This window comes from Rhinolophus hipposideros, assembly GCF_964194185.1.
Source record: "Rhinolophus hipposideros genome assembly, chromosome: 13".
Lineage (NCBI taxonomy): Eukaryota > Metazoa > Chordata > Mammalia > Chiroptera > Rhinolophidae > Rhinolophus > Rhinolophus hipposideros.
Genome location: NC_138059.1, coordinates 30,724,900 through 30,744,357, shown reverse-complemented (window position 1 = coordinate 30,744,357; position 19,458 = coordinate 30,724,900).

Genomic DNA, 19,458 nt, shown 5'->3' with positions numbered 1-19,458 from the left:
AGGAGACTGGATGTGGTACTTGGAAGACCTAGAGACCTCTAGGAAGACATAGAGGAAATCCAAAGAGCTGTTTGTTTAGCGGGAAATCAGAGTGGATAGTGGAAAGAGACAGAAATCTGGCTGGCAGATGTAAGTCTTTTTAACTAGAGAGGTGATATCTGTTGTGAAATAGGATTAATGTGTCACCTGTTACCAAGGCCTAAATGAAATATCCATTAAAGCCAGTGGTTCTTAAATTTTTCAGTTATACCACCTTTGAGAATTTGGTAAGAGCTAAGGACTTAACCCTAGAAAGTTCATATACATATAAATATCCCCACTGGTAGAGTTTCCCAACCTTAGCACTATTGACATTTTGAGCTGGATAATTCTTTGTTATGGAGGACTGTCCTGGACATTGTAGGATACTTAGCAAATTCCCTATCCTCATCTCCTGTTTTGAGAACTAATAATGTCTCCAGACATTGCAAATGTCCTTTGGGGGTCAAAAATCTCCCTCAAAAATCTCCTTTGGTTGAGAGCTATTGCCTAGACGATATGGTATTATGTTAACTTTATATAATGGTTAGGATATTTGAAATACAAAGGAAAAAAGGAATGGATAAGATTCAACATCTGTGAAGTGATAAACAGTAAATGAAAGGCGGATGAATTAACATTACTACCAGCTGGTGTCCTACTTATGTTATAGAAATATGACAGCAAATGGGATATGAATTCCTTTGAAGGATTTTTATACACATTTCTGGTTTTAATTGTGAGTGCTACAGTACTTCTACTGACTGTTTTTCCTTTTCTGCCTTTAGACAATTACTCTAGATTAATATGCAATAAGCATGTACCTATTTTCTATCCATAATCACAATCAATTAAAGTATTTCTCTGAAGACATGAAATGCTTATTTATTTATTTATTTGTATTCATGTCAGATTTCCAGGAGTGAAAGAGCTGGCAGTTAATCAATATATTATTTCTGAAATAAGCATAGATTATTCTGAATCACTTTCTCCAATTTATCTGTGGCATGTAGGTTAATATCTAAATTTAGTAAAGCTCTTGACTCGGGTTCATTAGAGTACAAAAGAAGTGAGGTCCTGGCCTGTATGTCTTTCCATCTAGTGACAAATAACAACAACAATAATGACAATTGTGGACAAAAAAATGGGTTCTAATAAAACTGACAAGTCCAGTAACAGAAAGTAACCTCATAGGGTGATCTGATGATAAATTCCTAACTGGGCAGGTAATGGTGGGTAGTCACAGCCCAGGCATATAACTTTTTTAGAAAAAATATTTATCTTTGACTAAAGCCAGCCCTGTCTACTGTTCTTGTGCATCTATGTTAACACTCCTTTGAAATGCCATAGTAATCCTCTTTTTCAGACCTCTGGGAGGCTTAACCACCCTCAAGAGAACATTTTTTTTTAATTAGTTTCAGGTGTACAAAACAATGTTCTAGTTAGACATTTCACCCTTCACAAAGTGGTAACTTTCCTCCCCCAAAATATTTATTGCCCCTCTGACATTGTATATATCTATTACAATTCCATTGACTCTATTCTCTATGCTGTACTCCAAATCCTGTGACTATGTATATATATATATATATATGTATATTAAGTTGTAGTTGACGTACAATGTTATTCAGCTTCTGGTGTACAGTGCATTGATCAAGCATCTATCTACACCATCCATGAAGTGGTCTCCCTAATAAGACATGTGCCCATCTTACACCCTACAAAATCTTTACAACATTATTGATTATATTCCCCAAACTGTCTTTCATATCCTCGTGGCAATATTGTAGTTACCAATTTATACTGTCTAATCCCTTCCCCTTCTCCCTTCTAGCAACCATCAGTTTTTTCTCTTTATCTCTGAGACTATTTCTATTTACTTTGCTCATTTATTCAGTTCTTTAGATTTCACATATAAGTGAGATCACATGGTATTTGTCTTTCTCCGACTGAGTTATTTCACTTAGCATAATGTTCTCTAGGTCCATCTATATTGTTGCAAATGGTAAGATTTCACTTTTTTTTATAGCTGAGTAATATATTCCATTGTATAAATGTACCACACTTTCTTAATCCAGTCATCTACTGATGGGCATTTTGGTTGTTTCTAAGTTTTGGCTATTGTAAATACTGCTGCAATAAACATACCGGTGCATGTATTTTTTTCTAATTAGCATCTTGGATTTCTCTGGATAGATACCTAAGAGTGGAATTGCTGGGTCATGAGGTAGTTCTATTTCCAGTTTTTTGAGATACCTCCATATTGATTTTCATAGTGGCTGCACCAATCTGCAATCCCACCAACAGTGCACTAGGGTTCCCTTTTCTCCACAACCGCGCCAGCACATGTTGTTTGTTGATTTATTGATAATAGCCGTTCTGACCAGAGTGAGGTGATATCTCATTGTGGTTTTTATTTGCATTTCTCTAATGATTAATGAGGTTGAGCATTTTTTTCATGTCTGTTGGCCTTCTGTATGTCCTCTTTAGAGAAATGTCTCTTCATGTCCTCTGCCCATTTTTTCATTGGGTTCCTTGTTTTTTGGTGTGGAGCTGAATGAGTGTTTTATAAATTTTGTATATTAACCCCGTATCAGATGTATCATTGACAAATATCTTCTCCCATTCAGTAGGCTGCCATTTTGTTTTATTTATGATTTCCTTTGCTGTGAAAAAACTTTTAAGTTTCATGTAATCCCATATGTTTATTTTTTCTTTTACTTCCCTTGCCCAAGAGGATATATCAGTAAAAACATTACTCAGGGTAATGTCTGCGAATTTATTCCCTATAATTCCTTCTAGGAGTTTTATGGTTTTGGGTCTTACATTTAAGTTTTTATAATCCATTTTGGATTTGTTCTCATGTATGGCGTAAGGAGGTGGTCCAGTTTCATTTTTTTGCATGTGTCAGTCCAGTTTTCCCAGCACCACTTATTAAATAGACTGTCTTTACCCCAATGTAAATTCTTGCTTCCATTGTCAGAGATTAAATGACCATATAGGCATGGATTAATTTCTGGGCTCTCTATTCTGTTCCATTGATCTATGTGTCTGTTTTTATGCCAGTACCATATATTAACACCTATTATCCTCAAACGACTCAAAAAAAAAAAATCCAGAAAGAGGGAATAACACATAATCTTGTTAACTATCTTGTAATCCAACCCCACCTAGCTTTCTCCCACCCTCATGAAATTTTCCTCAGGATCCCTCAATTCCAAATGCATAAAAGAAACCGTAAACTCATTCTCTGGAGCATCTGAGATCTTGCTCCCCAGCATGTGTTGTCAGTTTTGCTCAAATCAACTCTTATAAAAATTCTCTATTGGTGTGGATCTTTCTTACGAGTAGAGAAAGATTATGTGCTCTCTTGAGGGTGGTTATATCAAAGGTGTGATAACCTAGGTGCACAGATGTAGTGGACAGGACGTGCTTAGGGCAAAGATAACTCTTTCTACTAAATGTTATAAGCCTGGGGTATGACTACCTGCCATGACCTGCCCAGTTGGGAATTTATGATCAGATCACTCTGTGGGGTTACTTTGCATAGAAACTCTTCTTATCCATATTGTTGAGATTTTTCAGAACTGCAACTTGGAATCTCTTGTCTGATCTACACCCTTTTCCCAAAGGAATCTCATTCACTGTATGGCTTTAAATAATGAACTTCATATGACCCCACATTTCTATCTGTAGTTCAAGCCTCTCTTCTGATTTCTAAATTGATATATTTTTCATTTCCACTTCAATGTTTTATAGACTTTTCATATTTAAAACTATATGGTATTTAATCTAAGAAGCAATTGATTGTAAGTCACATTTATGTCCACTAAGATAAAAAAAATTACTGCCAATCGAATGGATTAATTGGCATAATGCTAATTAATAATTATTTAATAATTATATAATAATTATTAGCATATAATAATTAGCATAATGCTTAGCATAATGCTAAGATACCCTTGATTGTAAGATACATCTCAATTTCAGAGATATTAAAATAGGTTTAAAAAATAATGTGATTAGAATAGCATCAAAAAGAATAAAATATTAGGAATAAACTTACCAAAAAAAGGTGAAAAACTTACATTCTGAATAGCAAAAAATATTGTTGAAAAAAATTAAAGAAAACCATGGCAAGGCAGTCCATGTTCATGGATCAAAAAACTTAATATTATAAAGATGGCAATATTCCCCAATTTGATCTACAGAGTCAATGCACCCACCCTATGAAAATCTCAGCTGGCATCTTTATATAAATCAAGTTTATTTTGAAATTCATCTGGAAATCCCAAAAAACCCAAATGTGGTATAATAAGAAATATATTTGGTCTTTGTCCCTGTTCCTGGGACAAATTTTCTAAAATCCTTGGAATTTTCTGAGTGATAGGAGTGTCTTTTGTCATTCATAAGTGTCCTCTTTTGAATACAACTGAATTTATGCTAATGAGGTGATTCACGGTGGGGCCCCTAGATAGCCTCAGGATGGGGCTAGTAACCAGAAAGACCAAGTGATTAGAGGATTGGAACTTTCAGCCTCACCCAATGACCTCTAGGAAGGCAAAGGGGAGGGGCTGGTGATTAAGCTCTATAAAATCTCTTGAAACAAGATTTGATGAGTTTCTGGATTGGTGAATGAGGCATTTACATGCTGGGATGGTGATACACCCCAGTTCCTTGGGGACAGAAGTTTCCATACCTGGAACCCTTCTGGACCTTGCCTTATGTACCTCTTCATTAGACTGTTCATCTGTATCTTTTATAACATTTTTTGTAATAGTTTTAAACATAAGTAAATGTTTCCCTATGTTCTGTGAGCTGCTCTAGCATATTAGTCAAACCTAAGGAGGTGATCATGGAAAGCTCTGATGTATAGCTTGTCAGTCAGAAGCCTAGATGACAGCCTGACATGCAATTGGCATCTGAAGGGGGAGGGGGCAGTCCTTTGGGATCTGATGCTATCTCAGGTAGATAATGTCAGAATTGTAGGACACTTAGCTGGTGTTGCAAAATTACTTGATGTTTGCAAAACATACATATCTGGTATTAGAAATGAAGTAGTGTTGTAGTAAAGTATTGAGAGTTGAGGAGACACACAGAGGAGGAACGTGTATTTCCTTATACTAGAATAGACAGAACAATGTTGAAAAGAGGAACAAAATTGGAGGGATCACACTTCCCAATTTCAAAACTTGTTGCAAAGCTAAAATATTCAAGACTATGGCACTGGTATAAGAATAGACACATAGCTCAGTGGGATAGAATTGAGAATCCAGAAATAAATATTCACATTGATTTCAACACAAGTGCCAAGAAAATTCAATGGGAGAAGGAATCATCCTTGCACCAAATGGTGCTGGGACAACTGGATAGCCACATGCAAAAAAAATGAAGTTGGACCCCTAACTCACATTGTGCACAAAAATTAATCAAAACAGATCACAGACCTAAATGTAAGTACTAAAACATGAACTTGGGTTAAGCAAAACCTTCTTAGACATGACACCAAAAGCATTAGTGACAAAGAAACAACACAATTTAAAAATGGACAGCAGATCTGATTAGAAGTGATTCCGTGTTTCCCTGAAAACAAGTCCTAGCTGGACCATCAGCTCTAAAGCGTCTTTTGGAGCAAAATTAATATAAGACCCTGTTTTATTTTACTCTAATATAAGACCGGGTCTTTAATAAAATATAATATAATATAATATAATGTAATATAATATAATACTGGGTATAATATATAACATGATATGATATGATATGATATGATATGATATGATATGATATGATATGATATGATACAATACCAGGTCTTATATTAATTTTTGCTCCAAAAGACGCATTAGAGCTGATGGTCCAGCTAGGTCTTATTTTCAGGGAAACACGGTTGTATTAAAGGGGAGCTGGAGAATTTCTCCACTTCCTGGTAGGTTAATGCCCCAAACAAACCAGATGAAAAGTGGTGATTTGGATCAAAATAGTGGCAGTGGAGATGGTGAAAAGTGGACAGTGTCAATATATTTTGGAGTAAAATCAACATGACTTGGCAATTGATTGGAAGTAAAGGTTAAGGTAGAGAAATTCCAGGGTTATCAGTAAGGCTTTTAAAGTGGTTATCCCACTGGGTGGCAGGCAGTACCTTTATTGAGGTAGGATAGACAGATGAGAAGGAGATTTGGGCAGGGCAGTGAAGAGAATATTGGACATTTCATTTTTCATTATTCTAAATGGTTTTTTAATATAACAGCTTTATTGAGGTATAATTCACATAAGATACAAATCACCCATTTAAAGTGTACAATTCAATGGTTTTCAATATATTTACAGAGTTGTGTAATCATCACCACAATCAATTTTGAAACATTTTCATCATCCTGAAAAGAAAGTCCACACTCATTACCCATAACTTCCCGTTTCCCCCTAATTCTTGAAACCCTAGGCAACCGCTAATTTACTTTGTTTCTATAGACTTGCCTATTCTGGACATTTCATATAAATTGAATCATACAATATGTGGTCTTTTGTGACTGATTTCTTTCACTTAGCATAAAGTTTTCTAAATTCATCCGTGTTGTAGCACATATCAGAATGTCTACTTTTTATGGCTGAATACTTCATTTTATGGATATGTCACATTTTATTTATCAATACCTCAGTTAATGAACATTTGGGTTGTTTCTACTTTTTGGCTATTATGAATAGCCAAAATGCTGCTTTGAACATTCATATACAAGTTTTTGTATGAACGTATGTTTTCATTTCTCTTGGCTATACATGTAGGATTGGAATTGCTGGATCATATAATAACTCCATGTTCGACCTTTTGAGGAACTGCCAGAATGTTTTCTGAAGAGGCTGCATCGTTTTAAATGGCAAACAGCACTGTAAGAGGGTTCCAATTCCTCCCCATATTCTCCAACACTTGTTATTATTTGTCTTATTTGTTATAGCCATCTTAGTGCATGTGAAGTATTTTCTCAGTGTTTTGACCTGCATTTCCCTGATGGCTATCACGGAAAGATGGCATCTTTTCTTGTACATATTGGCCATTAGTATATTTTCTTTGAAGAAAGTGTTGATTTTACTCCAAAATATATATTGATTCTGTCTACTTTTCACCATCTCCACTACCACTATTTTAATCCAAATCAGTACCTTTCATCTGGTTTGTTTGGGGCATTAACTTACCCCGAAGTGGAGAAATTCTTCAGCTCCCCTTTAATACAATCACTTCTAGGTAACCAGAATGATTTTTTTAAAATGAAGATCTTCTCAGGATAGTTCACTGGCCATCCACAATAAAATCCAGTACTGTTCTTACCATGGCCCACAAAGCCTTGTCTAGGCTCCTGACATTCTTCTTTCTTGCCTCAGTGGTCTTTTAGTTCCTCAAGCTGACCAAGCTCTTCCCTATCTTGGAGACTTGATATATACTCTTTCCTCTTTTGTAACATGCTTCTTCCCACTCTGGCTACTTTCTAGTTACTTTTCAAATTCCAGCTGAAATATCCCATTCTCAGAGAAGCCTTCCTTCCTTAAACCTTCATCATATGAAGAATTCCTCTGGCTTATTGCTCTCATAGCACCCTGTACTTTCAATCTTAGCACTTATGGTATGTAATATATTGTAAATACATATATGTCTATATACATCTGTATCACATATATGCCCAACATATACATAAATGTATATGTATGTATACACATATGCAAATATATGTGTATACAGGCATATGTGTATAATATAAATGTGTAGAATATATGTATATAAATTTCTCCTTTCCATTTGACTCCTAAAATAATAATGCTATGTAACACTTACGTAGTCCCTACTATCTATCAGGCACTGTTACATGTGCTTCACACATTTTGATTCATTTAATCCTCTCCATAACTCTTAGATAATTAAGGCACAAAATAGTTAAGTAAGTTGCCCAAGATTACATGGCTACTAAGTGGAAAAAGTATGATTAGACTCCTGGCAGTCTGGTTCCAGAAAAGACTGTAGCACAGAGTGGGGCACTGTTCTACACCCCCTGGGTATGTCCTACATCTCTTGACCCTTGTACAGCCAGCATTTGTTAAATGAATGCTCGTATATGCCTGAATGATCCCTCCAAACTAAGCCCTCCTAAGGATCACAGAGCATGCTTTATATATTTGCATAGTGATATTAATGTAAATATGGACCAAACCACAATTATAACTACAAATATAACTAACTTTATTGGGAGGATGGGGCAATGAGAAGTCTAAATGTGTGTTGGGGCTAAATTGGGGGAAGAGCTGAAAGAGAGCTAAATTCTCATCTACTATAATGGATGTCCAGGGATAATGCCTAAAACTGGGGGAAATAACTTCCAAGAAATAGTAGTATAGGAATATTTTTTAGAGATATATAGATAAATATCAAAAGAATTGACTAAAAAATTTCTAAAAAATAGCTGTGGCCAAAAAGACAACATCTGGCAGATGGAAAACTGCTGTTTTTTTATAATTAGTCTTGTAAAGTTACTTGAATTTTTAAATTGCATGTATTACTGTGCTAAAACAAAAATTAAATCAATGAAATGATTTTTATTTCTACGAATTTTCTAACCATGTTTCTTCCTAGGTAGTATGTGTGTCTTCACAGGACTTCAGAAAGATGGATGACTAAGTCCAGTGATTATAATAAGTCCAGGTATTATTAGCACCCTTGGCATCTCCCTACAATTAGAGTCTCTACTTCTCATTCCAGGTAAGCACATGCCTCAGTGTCCACCATTCCATTTTTCTAGTTCTTTGCATACCACCCTTATCATTAGACACTCAGGCAGCTGAACAATCTATGGAGAAGAGTGTTTCCAAATTTAATGTGCCTGTCCTTGCTGCTCTTCCATTATTACTTTTAAGTGGGGCAAAACCCAAAACAAAACAGGAAACTCAAGAATTGAGCAATTCATTCTTCTCCAGGCAGGAATTCATACAGGTGTCTGCCAGGTGATTTTATTAGGATGGTGCAAAAGTAATTGCAGTTTAAAAGGTTAAAAATAATTGCAAAAACCACAATTACTTTTATACCAACCTAATAATTGTAAAGCTGTCTTGGTGTGGTCGATGGTCTTGATTTTGTCTGAGGCCTTGACTGTGCTGGTGAGGCTGGGATACTCCCATAGAGAGAAATCTGTCCTGAAAATGACTCCTAGAGCTTTTCCTAACTTCTGATGATCTCCAGAGACTTCTTTCTAATGTCTCTACTTTGAACTATGTATTACTTTGGAGGAGAGAAGACAAGAAAAGAAAAAAGAATTTAGTTACACTCTGAAATTTAACCACTTTTTGGTTGAGTGTGGTTATTTAATGCTTTTATTACATGTTTAACTATATTGTATGGTTGATTTTAATAGTAGTTCAGCCATTAAGACTCAAAAGAATTTTTAATGACTGATATCCGATATAAATTAGAGAATTGGGGTGGCTGGTTGCTCAGTGGTTAGAGCGCATTGCTCCTAAAACCAAGGTCACTGGTTTGATTCCCACATGGGCCAGTGAACCGCGCCCTCCACAACTAGATAGAAGACGACTTGACCTAGAGTTGAGCTGCGCCCCCACAACTAGATTGAGAACAACAACTTGACATGAAGCTGATGGGTCCTGGAAAACCACACTGTTCCCCAATAAAAAAAATTTTTTAAAAATGAAAGAGTTAATCTGAGTGAATTCCAAGACCCCTTCTAGTCCTTGAACTTCAATGGACATAAACTTCAGGACCTTTCAAAAGAATTCTTTTTATGAAAGGCACAATAAAAACCATCCCAAACTCTATACAGATGAAAATTTGAAACCAAGGCTGCTTACTATTTACGTATCAAATGAAAATTTAATGTCTATATACCATAGGAGCACTAAGTGATTAAGGGATGAGTAGACAATAGCATAAAAGGGGAAATACTTGTTTGAAATTTCTGTGACTGTATTAATCCTGTTTTTTAATTTTCTGTATCTCATGATATTTTAATATTTTAGGGGCCTACCAGCCCCAGGGAGAGACTGCACGTCCTAAGGCTAGCTAATTCTCAAATATAATAACAACTTGCCTAGGAATATACCTTTTGTATGCAAATGGATCAATTCTGAGACTATGCCTGCAACCACTCCCCTTATGTAACTCTCACACACCAAGAAAATATTTTCTCTGATATAAGTCGTCCCAGGGCCAGGTACCAGGCAATTAGAGAACACCCCTACAGCCCAAAGCCTGCCAGAATAATTCAAGCTGGCTAATCCTAAAATGTTACCCTACTCCTTCTTGCGTTTTCTGCACAAACTCCCATAAAGGTTCTGGCCTAGACTTCTGCTTCTGCCTCTTGACCAAAACCTAGTGCTCCCACATGGCTCTGTGGTGTGGTGTGGTGTGCCCCCTACTCTCTGGAAATGTAAGTAATAATTCTTCTTTCAATGGTATTGACCTCTCCATATTGTCATTTAGCCACCTCCATAAATTAAAATCCTGTGGGTACAAATGAGACAATGACCTACATTCAGTTTTTGTTGTCTGTGTGAACCGGGGGAATTCCCAGCTCTCCATGTTCCTTATAGCCATGGCTGGATGGTTCACTTGTTCAGGACACTTTACGGATGATAACACAATCTCCATGCAGGCCGGGTACTCTGCCTTATTTCAGGATCAGATATCAAACCCCTTGACTGGACCAAATTCTCAAAATAAATTATTTTTCTTAAAGTATAAGATGACAAAGACATCTGGGGATAGGAATGGAAAATGATAGATAATCAATGCAGCTATTACTTGTTTACTTGTTATGATGATAATAATAGCTCCAATTAATTGGGAACCTGCTGTGTATCTCTAATCCTCACATCATACGTTTACAGCAGGTCTGATTTATTGGTGAAGAAACAGAGACTCCAAAAGATTAATTTTCTCCTTTTACAAAAAAAGGTGGCGAGCTAAAAAGTAAAGAGCTAGTATTGAGAATCCAAACCTATCTGATTCTTAATCCTTCCTTCTTTAACCCACGCCACACTGCCTCATGAGTGAATTGCAGTGGGGGGAATTCCTCTTCCATCTGGCTGTGAAGCTTACTTACGTGGGCCTTCCAATGGTTCAGATGGTCATCAGGGTTCTTTCCATGTCATGACCATGACCTGCTACTCTTCTGGGCTGCACAGGGAAATCTCTTATCTTCTTTGGCTCTTGTTTCTTAATATGAAAAATGAGGGATTTAGAGCAGATGTCATTTGTGGTAACAATTTAGATTCTTAAAATATGATTATAACTTTGCTAAGTATGATGTATGAGAAACTTATATTTTATATCCTTCTTTCCAAAGTAGATTTGGAGTACCCAAATACCCGTTAGTTTTATTTAGCTGACATTTTTACTTTTTTTCTTTCATATAATTTCAGAAAGTCAACAAAGAACATAAATTGGTTAATCTTAAAGAGAGCTATTTTTAGTGGCTAGGAATTTAAAGTACAAATAAGAGAAGGATGTCTTTAATACATAAATGATGTGTCATTTGGAACAAATGCAATATGATGCGTGGGTTTGTCCAACATAGTCATCAGAATACTTCAGTGTACTTGGCATAGTTAAAATTTCCAAGGTGTATGTATGTTTACTTGTCAAACTTAGTATTTAATTTCACCACTGATGGGCCTCAGGAGGGCTTGTGCTTTCAGCTGTTTTTCTGTTGGGGGTGGGGGAAATGGATGGATATACACAGATCCTTCTCTTGAATGATCCATCTTTTGACCTATGGCTTACATGTGTCAGATGTTTGGTTCACTAGAATCTGTGACCATAATGGTGTATTTTTATTATCTGTCCCACCAGGGTATTGGACCAAAGGCTTTGGCCCATGAGCCAAAGAGTGTAGGCAGCTATCCTTACCAATCACTCATTTTAGAAGATGTGAAATTTCTGCATCAGCTGGGCAAGTTATATTACCTCATTGTGCTTCAGTTTCCACATTTTTCACAGGGGTAGCAATACCCCTGTGATACTTAATGGAAGCCAATATTTTGTCTGATAGTATATGCTGACTGGCTTATAAAATAACCTAATTAAATGGAGGGAAGGACAGTATACAAAGTTAAAAACAGTTGTATTGATTAAAACTTAATTACAACTAAGTTGGAAATTGTTTTTCTGTTTTTGTTTTTTTAAAATAATTTTTTCAGATTGGAGAAAATTTGATATGGGGGAACGAAAGAGAAAGAAATTCAAAGGAAAAGGAAGATAATTTTTCCTATTTTTGAGTCAAAAGTTTTTGAGGAAAATACATATTCTAATCCCTGATTTTCCTTGCTATTTAATAAAATGTATTAGTCAATAAAATTTGTTATAACATGATTATCCTGAGTTCTTTAATTTTCAGGCAAAACTATCTTTTGCTGTAATATATTATTATAACTATTAGAGTATGTTTTTCAGCTGACAGTGCATTTCTTGTTTCAGAATATAAATACTTAGTCTGAATTGTAATCAAGAAGTGGCAGTTAGGGCCGGCCCGGTGGCTCAGGCGGTTAGAGCTCCATGCTCCTAACTCCGGAGGCTGCTGATTCGATTCCCACATGGGCCAGTGGGCTCTCAACCACAAGGTTGCCGGTTGAACTCCTCAAGTCCTGCAAGGGATGGTGCAACTAAGATTGAACAGGGCACCTTGAGCTGAGCTGACTCCTGAATGGCTCAGTTGGTTGGAGTGCGTTCTTTCAACCACAAGGTTGCTGGTTCGACTCCCACAAGGGTTGGTGGGCTGTGCCCCCTGCGACTAGCAATGGCAACTGGACCTGGAGCTGAGCTGCGCCCTCCACAACTAAGACTGAAAGGACAACAACTTGAAGCTGGATGGCACCCTCCACAACTAAGATTGAAAGGACAACAATTTGACTTGGAAAAAAGTCCTGGAAGTACACACTGTTCCCCAATAAAGTCCTGTTCCCCTTCCCCAATAAAATCTTTAAAAAAATAAAAAAAGAAAAGAAGTGGCAGTTAAAATTTCAGGTCATAAATATGTATTGAAATGTGGAACAAAGGTAGCAGATCCTACATATTGGAAATGCGGCTGAATAAGCATTTAAAGCAGGGTGTGATCTTGTATAACACCAATATGTTTGGTTGCTGCCTAGTTAGGAAAGGGATGAGCCGACTTGCTAGACGAGTCCAACAGAGAGTAACATGAAGCTCTAAAATTGTGAGAGGGTTCTCATGTTTTTTTTCCCACAGGATGACATTTGTCAGGTGAAAAAAAATTTGCCAGGGAATATGCTTTTCAATAAAACTTAAAACAGGGTATAGGATTTTAATGTTAAAGCAGGGTTGGGTTATTATCAATGTAGTTAGTTTCTGAGACTAGTTGGCTTATGTTTTGCATCTTATAGCTGAATGCTCCACATGCCACGTCACTGACTCCTTTACACTGAAAATCTCTTGAGTCTCCCAGTAGCTTGATGTACCTGCAGAATTACTAATGGACAGTCAATTTTCATCATCTAAAAATAAGATTAGTCTATTTGCTAAAGGGAATTCTGGCTCCACAAATTTGATTTTTGTTTTCTTATTCATTTTCTTCCGTCTTCCAAACAAAAAATAAGTCAGACAACTATTGACATTTTCTTAAATCATCGCTGCTTCATTGACATCCCAAAGCATGTGTTGGAGAAGGGAAATGTAGAGCTATTGTCTTAATTCAGTGTTTAGACTAGTTAGGAATCCCTCTGGAAAATTATAGGAGACAAATCAAGGCCTGCTGCTCAAATGGAATAAACCTGATCCTATGTGTAAACATTTGTTGATTTCTATGAATGACTCAAATATGTCTAGTCTCCTTACTTATAGCCTCTTTTTAATTACATTGTAGGGCATTTTTTTTCTTTTTCTCTTTACATCCTCTACTTCTGCTACTTTGAAATAATCACAGAAGGTAAAGCATTTGCTTAAAGTAAGGAGTGCTTAAAGATCTATTAAAAGTGATGAAGAATTGAGGAGCTCCATGGCTTCTGAGTTTTGGCCAGAGAGGGGAAGCTGGGATCACAGTGAGACGAATGCAGGCGATGGGTGTGGTAGGTATATCATTTGAGCAGTAAGAAGGGATAACTCCATAGTCGTTCTCTCATGCATATGTAAAAGATAACCTCCAAAAGAGAGTGACATTGTGCAAGCAAGCTTGGCAACTCAAATAATCACCATTTTTTATGTAAGCAAATATCCTCAGGCAAAGGTTGGAATTCAGATTTAGATCACACATTTAGCTCTGTGTCCTGTATAACTTTCATGGTAAAAGTCTGCAAATCTTTTCCATTAACAGAATAATAAGATATTTTCAATTATTCATTTAAATTAGAAATGTGCACATTTTCTGTGATTCATTTTTTCTGCCACCTGGTGGATTATACTTAAAACTGCAGTAGTAATGTCAAGTGAGCATGTCAGCGGATGGTTATGTTTTATGATTTATGTCAGTTGAATTTTTCCAAATGATTGACAGACACTGCTAATAAACATTTTTAAAGCCCATCATATGTTAATAATCAAAATCCCTCTCCTCGAGGCGCCGCGCTCTGCAGCAGCAGGACTGGGAACTGGATCCCTGGTCCATGGGCTTCTGGTCATGCTGTGAGGTGGAAGTGCTTGTGTTGGTGTCTTTTTTGGAAGGATTCTGAAGTCAAAAGCTTTTCACACTCTCAGACTTCCTATGGTTCAGGATTCCAGGGCTACAAGATTTTGAAGAAACATGCTCACAATGTCTCTTGTCCTCATGGCCTGCGTGTTCGTGTACCGGGCCTTGAAGGGAGGCCCGCGAAAACACAAGGTCCTGCTGGAGGACACCAACAACTGTGCGACTTCCAGGGCCGGGGCCACACAGTGGAGAAGGTGTCTAGGTTCTTTTGGATTTTTTAAATTTAATTTGTTTTTAATTGTAGTTAACATACAATATTATATTAGTTTCAGGTATACAACAAAGTGATTACACATTTATATACCTTACAAAGTGATCACCGCAATAAGCCTAGTACCCATCCAATACCACACAGTTATTACAATATCATTGACTATATTCCCTGTGCTGTACTTTACATTCCTGTGACTTATTCTATAACTTGCAGTTTGTACTTCTTAGCCCCCTTCCCCTTTTTGCCCATTTTCCCATCACTATCCCATGTGGCAACTATCAATGTGTTCTCTCTATCTGTGAGTTTGTTCTTTTGGATTTTTTAAAATACAAAAACTTTCAAGCATATAGAAACATTAAAAGAATTTTACATCACATAAGCATATACATCACACACACACACACAGAATTCTGCCATTAACATTTTACTTTATTTATCACATATCATGCATATACATATCTTTGTGCCCATCCTTATTTTTAAATGAATTTTAAGTTGTAGACATTGGTACACTTCCCCCCTAAATGCAGTTCACTAATGAGAGTTCAACATTTGTTTATTGCTATTTTTCTTTCTTTTGAGGTAAAGTTTACATACAGATGGACACACAAATGCCTACGAAATATAGAACATTTGTATCACCTCATTTTCCCTTTCCCTCTTCCAGTCAATCCCTACCCCACTCCATCAGAGGTAACTGCTATTGTGATTTAATCTACCATGGATGGATGGATAAAATGTCTGCTCTAGAACTTCACATAAATGAAACTATACAATGTGTAGTCTTTCAGTAAGACTTCTTTCACTCAGCATAATTTTGGAAACAAAACATAATAAACTTATATGATGTTCTCCTCAAGCTATACAGTATTTGTCTTTTGTTTTGACTAATAATAATCTTATATTTGTTTCATACTGGTCTTTACCAAGTACTTACAAGTCAGGGTTAAGTGAAAGGAAGCAAATTACAGAAAGACACATACAGATAATCTAGATGTAAACTTTAAAAATACAAAATAAAATCACATTCGTGATTACTTAATTCTCACACTCAACAATTATTTTCCCCTGACAAAACTGAAGCAAATTGTTCTCGGCCATGGAACTAGATAAGAATCCTTATCCTGACTCAGTTCCAGCATGCTTTAAAATTTTTACATTATTTCCTAAATTCTACCAAATTTTTACCAGCATAATGTTTTTGGATTCATCCATGTTGTTGCTTGTATAAGTTGTCCTTTCTATTTTATTGCTGTATAGAATTCCATTATATAGATCAACCACAGTTTGTTTATCCATTCTCCTACTGATGGATACCCAGGCCTTTCTAGTTTTTGATTATTCTTAAAAACTGGAAAAAGCCTGGATACTGCTATGAGCATTCTTGTGGAAGTCCTTTGGTGAACATATGTTTTAATTATCTTGGCTAAATACATAGGCATAAAATTGCTAGGTCAGATTTTTGGTGTACGTTTAGTTTTTAAGAAATGGCCAGACTTGTCCAAAGTGGTTGTACTATTTTACATTTACAAAAACAAAGAGTAAGAATTCTGGTTGCTCCACATTCTCACCAACATTTGATGTTGTCTAGGTCTTCTAATTTTAGTAAGAGGATACCGGGAATACATTATGCTTAGAAGATTGTTGAGTAAATCAATTTTCCTTTCATCAGTAACATGGGCAAAAGGCGACTTGGTTCTTTTCAGAAAATATAATCTAACATTCTCTGCTACTCAACTTTTATAAAAAATCCAGTTATAAGAAATCATAATTAAGAAATCATTCCCGGAGAATATACAGTCCATTCATTCCTGTTAAGATCCATATTTCATCCCTCGGGCAGAGAACTGAGTATTTGGACAGCTTTTATTGATCCCCTCCCATATAATTGTTTTTTCTGAGTTCCTCTTCGTGGTATACCTTTAGCTTTTTTTGAGTAGCACTATAAGAAATAGCCACATGATACTCAGTTTGTATTTATCAAGGAAGTCAATTAAGACATAATCTACTATATCAAATGGTTCTCCCCAATTCTCTTATAATTCAATACTGGGAATATCTAGGCTTCTTTTTCCTGAACAACTGGTAGGTGATTTCCCCCCCAAACTTTTATTTATTTTAAGTGTGTTTTTCCAGGACCATCAGCTCCAAGTCAATTAGTTGCTTCAATGCAGATGTGGAGGGCGCAGCCCACCGTGGCCCATGTGGGGATTGAACCGGAAACCTTGTTGTTAAGAGCACTGCTCTCTAACCAACCACCTGAGCTAACCGGCTGCCTCACAACTGGTTGTTTTGTTTGTTCGTTTGCTTGCTTGTCTTATGGAACCTATGACTCTTATGACTGATCCTTTCTTCATTTGGTAATTAGGAACCTTAGAAATTGTGACCTGCTTTCTTTGCCAGAATTTCTGGTACATTATACATTTTATGTATGTTATCCCTAGCTTTATTTTATAATACCATCCTTGTATTTCTCTTCATCTTCCTTTCTTTACCTCTTTTGATGCTTTTGTGTTTTATAAACGTCCTCAAATAATTTCTGGACTAAGGTTAAATAAATTAGGCTAGTTTGATATACTGTTTAAAGCACTGATTAGTAAATGAGAGTGTTGCTAGTGATATACAAGTATATATGTTATACATATACATATATATATTAAAGATGAATTACAAGAACAGGTTAAATATCATTCTTTCATAATTAGGGTAATTACAGTTGCTAGTCATTTAATAATAGAAGCATTATTCATAATAGCTACAAGGAAGGTATAAAAAACCTAAATGTAAATGTCCATCAAAAGATGAATGAATAAACAAACTGTGGCATATACATACGATGGAATATTATTCAGCCATAAAAAGAAATGAATGGGCTATAGAGTTTCTATTTGGGGTGATGAAAGAGTTTTGGAAATAAATAGTGGTTACACAACATTGTGAATGTACACTTAATGTTACTGAATTATATAGTTAAAAGTGGTTAAAATGGTAAACTTCATGTTATATATATTTTGCCACAATAAAACAATTTAAACAGTTTAAATACCATTCTTTTGTGATTAGGATAATAAGAGCTGCGATGTTTCTAGCAGTGGTCATCCAGTTTTTCCACAAGATATCCTGGAATCCATGCTATATGGTTGATTACTATAAAGGCGATTATGTTTTATTAAAGCAACAATGTTATAATTGAGAATCACATTAAAAATACATCACTAAGGAAACAGTATTATGTAAATTGCAGAGATGACCAGAAATATGCCATAAGAGCTGCCAAGAGACTGCAATAATTGTCATGGTTTGAGACTATTGTATGTGTTCATACATGAAGAGAGAGAGCAATAGAGAAAGGTAGCACCTGCCCTAGTAAGTATACTTACCAGGGCACAGATGTGCAAGGAGTCAGGCAGTTTCTAATATGGTTCAGAGACATGGTCTGCCCTGGAAGTCAGAGCTGTGGAGTGGAGAATCTAGAAAGGGAGCCATGACAGCAGACAGGTAGACACACCTACCTGTGATACACCTCTAGCCATGACGGGTTGAGGAAAACAGGAAGTGGACATCTGGGAAGTTTATATATGTGGGGCATCCCACCCACTGGAAAGGGAAAAGGGCAGGACTCCAGTTTCTGGGTGGAATTAAAGATCTACTTAGTTTCATAGATCAAGAAATTGGAAATAAAGTGTCTGAGAAAGTTATCAAAAGCTTGATAACCTTTATATCCTTCAACTAAAAATTTTGATGATAGAGGATTTATTTCACAGAAGTAATTATTTAGTAAAAAGATGTAACTATTAATACAAATATTTTCATAACAACAGTGCTTAAAATAGTAAAAAATTATGATTAACTTAAGTGTTCAACAATAAGGAAATGTGTACAGCAAAATAACATGTAGCCATTAAAATTGCTATTGTGGAAAAATTCTCAAAGGCATATGAAGATGTTTCCATTTTTGTATATACTATAGACTGTTCCTTGTTGAAATAGTACTTCTGTAAGTACTCCACTGAAAAACTAAAAGGGGATAATTACATTGCCAACATTTTGGGAAGCTTGTTATTTTTCAGACCTTCTTTTCGTTGTAGTAAGTTCATTGGGTAAGAGAGGTCTTTCTTTCATTTATTTCATCTGATGTTGTTAACATGTAAAGGCAATTTTATTATCTTTGTACATTTTATAGAAAGAACACTTAAAGTCTTGCATAAATGCACAGGCAAAAGACTGGATTAAAAAGTTTGCTTCTGTTATTGCAGAGAGGCCCTGCTCAGTAATAAATATCACTTTTGTTTATTCATTCATTCATTCCTTCATTCATTCATAATCTACCATGTGGCCTGCATTGGTTAACACTAGACAGAGCCCCTAATTATCGGTTGCTTATATTCTAAGTGGGAGGGGGAGACAGACCACCAATAAGTAAACTCTACATGATTGTAGGCAGTGATTGATGCTATTAAAAATTGAACAGGAGAAAGCAAGATTGGAGGGGGTAGCTGCATTAGGTAGTGTTCAGGAAAGGTCTCGCTGAGAAGC